The sequence below is a fragment of the Nansenia antarctica genome (genome assembly GCF_963989245.1).
Source record: "Nansenia antarctica genome assembly, chromosome: 2".
Taxonomy (NCBI): domain Eukaryota; kingdom Metazoa; phylum Chordata; class Actinopteri; order Argentiniformes; family Microstomatidae; genus Nansenia; species Nansenia antarctica.
In genome coordinates, this window is record NC_137675.1 from 29,891,326 (window position 1) to 29,897,957 (window position 6,632).

General features: G+C 52.3%; 1 pseudogene across 1 annotated transcript in view; it reads right to left on the minus strand.

Annotated features, from left to right (window-relative positions):
- Window positions 1-823: 823 nt before the first annotated feature.
- LOC308150098 (cAMP-dependent protein kinase catalytic subunit alpha-like) overlaps window positions 824-6,632 on the minus strand; it is a 21,111-nt pseudogene continuing 15,302 nt past the window's right edge. The window contains exons 7-9 of the transcript in view: window positions 5,798-5,926; window positions 4,415-4,579; window positions 824-949 (exon numbers count right to left, since the gene is read on the minus strand). The product of the transcript in view is annotated as a cAMP-dependent protein kinase catalytic subunit alpha-like (transcript). The remainder of the gene's footprint in view (window positions 950-4,414; window positions 4,580-5,797; window positions 5,927-6,632) is intronic.

A 6,632-nucleotide genomic window follows, 5' to 3' on the forward strand; every position in this document is an offset into this window, starting at 1 on the left:
AGGGTAGTTGAGGGTAGTTGAGGGTAGTAGTGGGTGGTGGTGGGTGGCGGTAGGTGGTGGTAGCTATGGTAACAGAAGTTCACTCAGTTCAGGACGAGAGAGGTTTGGACCGAGACCTCCAGGAATATCCACAAGTTTGGTCGACTGGAGAGGAGGGGGGAGACACACTGGGATGGGGGAGGGACACTGAGATGGGGGAGGGAGAGTGGGGGGTAGAGACATTGAGATGGGGGAGGGAGAGTGGGGGGGAGAGACACTGAGATGGGGGAGGGAGAGGGGGGGGGGGGGGAGACTGAGATGGGGGAGGGAGAGGGGGAAGATTGTCATGGAGGGAGGATGTGGGAGTAGAGGAGGGGCGGGGATGACCACGACATTGAGGGACGTTAATGTTAGCCTGTAAAGTGAGGAGAGGGTTTGACCCCTCCCCCCTCCCCCTCCCCCCATCCCACTGGAAAAAAAGTGGCACATAGAAAAGACGGAAAAATTATAAATAATAGTAAAAACAATCATAATAATAATAATGAAACAGAAAGGCAACACTGCTGTTCGTCAGTCTCCCTGCTCCCTTCTTTCCTCCATCCCTCCCTCCCTCTACTCCACTCCCTCCCTCCCTCTCTCCCCTCTCTCTCTCTCTCTCTCTCTCTCTCTCTCTCTCTCTCTCTCTCTCTCTCTCTCTCTCTCTCTCTCTCTCTCTGTGTAGCTGGTGCTTGTGATTGAACGGGAGACAGAACTCCAGTTTACCTTTCCTCCCTCCCTCCCTCCCTCCATCCCACCCTCTCTCTCCCCCTCTCTCTCCCCCTCTCCCCCTCTCTCCTGGTCGGGTCTAGAACTCAGAGAACTCCTTGGCACATTTCTCGTTGAAGGAGACGCGGATCTCCTCCTCCTCGTAGTCGTCGAAGTTGCTGGTGTCGCCGGGGCCTTTGAACTTCGGGACGAAAGGAGCCTCCACCTGCCACACACACACGCACACGCACACGCGCACAGGCAGACACACAGACACAGACACAGACACACACACACACACACACACACACACACACAAGCAAAGACAGGCACAGACACACACACACGCACACACACACACAGGTACACACACACAGGTACAGACAGGCACAGACACGGACACAGGCACAGACACAGACAGGCACAGACACACACAGGCACACGCACACACACACAAAGAGAAAACTTAATTCAAACTCCTTCTAAAAGTGTTACGTTAGCTGTGTTGACTTACAGCGTGCACTGTGGCCTTCTGTAAACTAACATACTCAAATATCTTTGTTGGTAAAGAGGGCTGTGTTGAGTGTGGTGTGTGTGTGTGGTGTTTGTGTTTGTGTGTGTGTGTGCTGTGTGTGTGTGTGTCTGCCCTATGTTTACGAAACGATTAGAGTCAGCTGTATATGTTTTCGACGCCTCAAATGTACATTCAAACTCCCTGTTTGAAAACAAAACACAGTTCACATCCCTGCCTGCCTCGACCTGACACACCCACTCTACTTCTCTGTGTGTCAGTATCTGGGGCACTGGTCCGGTGTACTGGCTCCACGCGCAGGCACGCGGGAAGGTATTTTGACTGGGGGTGCTGAGGTGCTGTCTATATACGCTACAGGGAAAAAAATTATAACGATTTCTCCCTCCCTCCCTCTCGCTGCTTGCTCGTTCGCTCACACGCACACAGTGGCATAACGACGGGCCCCAATGCACGGTCAATAATAGTTAAGCACGCACACACCCACACACTACAAAGACGTAACGTTAAATATTTTACCAACAATGTGTTGGAATTTACAGTAATTTCCACTCAGCTCACAGTGTCCCACAATGTCAACATGATGTTGACCATTATTACAGACAGCACTCCATCTCGATTGTTATTGCCTCTTAACGGAAGCCCTTCGCTGCCTAAGAATCTGATGGATCTGAATATCAGTTCTAATACGTTTCTGGCCGTCTGTTGCTCTTTCTCAACAACGTCCGACAGTAGAGCATTAATGGGAGTGTTGTTAAGCGAAGCAAGCAATCTCACCGATTCTGAATGTATGTCAGACATCTCGTGTTGGCTAAACTTTGTCGTTGCTTTCCGCCAGTTACAAAAGCCTCCTACTGTAAATGCACTTGTCTTTCTGGTGCCTTAACCCCTTCTCTATAGCTTTACTGCAAGAGAAGCAAAGAACAGTGTCTCTTTCAGTGACATAATGCAACCATTTCCACCTGGTAAACCAGCTTTTTTGAAATGAAATGAAACTCGAATGTCTCTGTTCCAATTTTCCTCCCAGGAAAACGTATGTCTGGTCGACACGGCTCGTCAAACGGGGGTGGGGGTGGGGGTGGGGGTGGCGGTGGCGGGACCACCTGGTCTCCTCCTGGTCTGTGTTGGCTAGGGCTAACGTAAGCCTCAGACCTGCTAGGTTCTGCTGCTACACTGGATGGGGTAACAGCCTGGTGGTGGTCTGTCTGTGGGCAAAGTGGAAGAAGGCCCTGCCCCTGCATCAGCATCTTCTTCCAACTCCACTTCAATTGTTCTGGCTGATTTAGCATTTTTGCTAAAGAACTCAGAGATTCGTTTTTGCGCCATGTTGCACCTGCACCTGATAGTTAGCTAACTCGGATGTCAAGTCCCTAGCAAGATATGACCATGTGATCACTAACATTAAAACTAACAAACACATTTTTATTACAAAAAACACATTTATTTCTATTCCCAAAAGCAACAATAGTTTTAAATTATTGTTTGAATAATATTTTTATTTTTTAAATTCAGGCAGGAGGAGCTCCTTCTGCCTGCCGCTAGGGGGTGCTGCAGCACCCTCAGCACCCCCCTTCCCGCGTCCCTGTCCACGCGCATTCTGGTTCTCCCAAGTTCACCGGAAGGTCCATTTCTATGTGGGTTTCTAGTCGATCCGTAACGCATACCGTCTCAAACGCTGGCATCGCCGGCCCGCTCGTTGGGAGCAATTCGGGGTTCAGTGTCTTGCCCATGGAACACCTCGGGGATCGAAACCGCCGACCTTGCGATCGTTAGACCGCCGGCTCTACCCTCCTGAGCCACAGCCGCCCCAAAGCCACAGTCACCCCCAAAATTACAGGCTAACATTCCACTTTTGTCAGAGTCTAGTCCACTCTGCTCCCCCCCCCGTCACCTTCCTCTGGTAGACAGCCCCTCACCTTTCTCTGGTAGACAGCCCCCCCCATCCTCCTCACCTTCCTCTGGTAGACAGCCCCTCACCTTCCTCTGGTAGACAGCCCTGCCCCCCCCCCCTCACCTTCCTCTGGTAGACAGCCCCCCCCCCCCTCACCTTCCTCTGGTAGACAGCCCTGCCCCCCCTCCCCCTCACCTTCCTCTGGTAGACAGCCCCCCCTCCCCCTCACCTTCCTCTGGTAGACAGCCCCCCCCCCCCCCCCTCACCTTCCTCTGGTAGACAGCCCCCCCCCCCCTCACCTTCCTCTGGTAGACAGCCCTCCCCCCTCACCTTCCTCTGGTAGACAGCCCCCCCCCCTCACCTTCCTCTGGTAGACAGCCCCCCCCCCCCTCACCTTCCTCTGGTAGACAGCCCTGCCCCCCCCTCACCTTCCTCTGGTAGACAGCTATCCAGTCGGTGGTGGCGAACCACTTGTGTCCCTTGATGTCGCTGACGCCGTTCTTCAGGTTGCCGTAGCGCTTGGTCAGGTCCACCTGCAGCAGGTTCCTCAGGACGTCCTTCAGGTCGGAGCTGAAATGGCACCCTCAGCACCCCCCTTCCCGCGTCCCTGTCCACGCGCATTCTGGTTCTCCCAAGTTCACCGGAAGGTCCATTTCTATGTGGGTTTCTAGTCGATCCGTAACGCATACCGTCTCAAACGCTGGCATCGCCGGCCCGCTCGTTGGGAGCAATTCGGGGTTCAGTGTCTTGCCCATGGAACACCTCGGGGATCGAAACCGCCGACCTTGCGATCGTTAGACCGCCGGCTCTACCCTCCTGAGCCACAGCCGCCCCAAAGCCACAGTCACCCCCAAAATTACAGGCTAACATTCCACTTTTGTCAGAGTCTAGTCCACTCTGCTCCCCCCCCGTCACCTTCCTCTGGTAGACAGCCCCTCACCTTTCTCTGGTAGACAGCCCCCCCCATCCTCCTCACCTTCCTCTGGTAGACAGCCCCTCACCTTCCTCTGGTAGACAGCCCTGCCCCCCCCCCTCACCTTCCTCTGGTAGACAGCCCCCCCCCCCCCTCACCTTCCTCTGGTAGACAGCCCCCCCCCCCCCCCTCACCTTCCTCTGGTAGACAGCCCCCCCCCCCCCTCACCTTCCTCTGGTAGACAGCCCTCCCCCCTCACCTTCCTCTGGTAGACAGCCCCCCCCCCTCACCTTCCTCTGGTAGACAGCCCCCCCCCCCCCTCACCTTCCTCTGGTAGACAGCCCTGCCCCCCCCTCACCTTCCTCTGGTAGACAGCTATCCAGTCGGTGGTGGCGAACCACTTGTGTCCCTTGATGTCGCTGACGCCGTTCTTCAGGTTGCCGTAGCGCTTGGTCAGGTCCACCTGCAGCAGGTTCCTCAGGACGTCCTTCAGGTCGGAGCTGAAATGGGACGGGAAACGCACCTGTGGGACGGACACGGACGCACACGCACACGCACACGCACACGCACACACACACACACGCACGCACACACAGACACACGTCATTTGCTGTTTGGTCTCATTTGCTTTTTTCTCTTTGGGAAGATGCAATATAGACAGACAGACAGACAGACAGACATCTAATTGAATCCAGCCATTCAAAATGGCCTCCTCTCCTCTCCTCTCCTCTCCTCTCTCCTGCCTTTCTCCTGAACGATGGACTGGTGAATACCTGAGTACTGTGACGGATCCAAAATGGAGGGAATCTGTGACTATGTCCAGACTCAGTGAGCACAGCCTCGCCATGGAGAGAGAGAGGCCGCCACAGGCAGACCTGCGCTCCCAAGACAAGACAAGACAGACTGTGCACCCACTGCACACTAAACGAGGTGGAAACAGAGCTGCACTTTTTAACTACCTGTCAACTGTAGGAAGACATCAGAGGCACATACTTCCCCCAGATTACAAGCACACAAAAAGATTTTGAGGACGTGACTAAATGACAAAAAAACTGCCATATCTGCTGGGTGACATACAACAATGTGCATAAAATGTATATAATAGAACTCTCCGCTCACAGACAACAATTAAAAGGAGAGGCTTGAATGTGTGAACACTAGATCTATGGTCTCTTGCCTTCTCTACCACAGCACAGCAAAACCATATATTGTGAAATATGTGTAAAGTTAAGCAACACAGAGACTTATTTACTAGTTGATGAGCTAAGAAAAACATTTTTTAATATATATATATTTTTTCTTTAGAGAGAGAGAGAGAGAGAGAGAGAGAGAGAGAGGGGGGGGGGGGGGGGGGGGAATTCAAGCACTTTCAATGACCCATGTCTGCTTTTTCAAAAACTTTTAAGACCTTGATTTTTTTTTCTCAAATTCACAAACCTTCAAGGATTTCGAGGACCCGTGGGAACCCTGGTAGACAGACAGACAGACAGACAGACAGACAGAGAGACAGAAGGGGACCCCTGGTAGACAGACAGACAGACAGAAGGGGACCCCTGGTAGACAGACAGACAGACAGAAGGGGACCCCTGGTAGACAGACAGACAGACAGACAGACAGAAGGGGACCCCTGGTAGACAGACAGACAGACAGACAGACAGAAGGGGACCCCTGGTAGACAGACAGACAGACGGACAGACAGAAGGGGACCCCTGGTAGACAGACAGACAGACAGACAGCTCACCTTCCCAGAGACGATCTTCTCGTAGATCTGGATGGGCTGGTCGGCGAAGAACGGAGGGTATCCCGCCGCCATCTCGTAGATCAGTACGCCCAGTGCCCACCAGTCTACCGCCTTGTTATACCCCTGAGAGAGGGAGGGAAGGGGGGAGGGAGGGAGGGGTGATGGGGAGAGGAGAGGGGAGGGGGTTGAATTGCTGTGACTTGCGACCGCTCTGCAGCAATCATCGTTTTCATATCATCATAAAAATGTGTTAGTTTTTAGATTAGTTTCCTTCATTCAGGGTTCCTACAAGTTTCCTACAAGTCAGATTTAAGACCTTTTTTAGACCTCTTTGGATATAATTTTAGACCTATTCGCGACACCATATGATAGCTTTTTGTCATCCTCGAGGTGATGAAATTAGGGATTTCACTACCATACAGACAAAAAAGGAAGCAAATTGTCTTTTTTGGGGGTTCCAGCTTGATTAATTTCCGCGTAAGTAGATGCGGTCGGACTGATTTCCTTGCAAGATCTCATTTTTAAGACCTAGCCCCTTAATTTTACACCGAATAACTGACTTTTAAAAAAAAACTTTTTAGGCCTTATGGATTGGATTGCTGGATTTGAGACTTTAAGGCTTTTTAAGACCAGTGCGGGAACACAGACACAGACACAGACACAGACACAGACACTGACACTGACACAGACACTGACACAGACACAGACACTGACACAGACACAGACACAGACACTGACACAGACACTGACACTGACACAGACACAGACACAGACACTGACACTGACACAGACCACACAGACACAGACCACACTGACACTGACACAGACACAGACA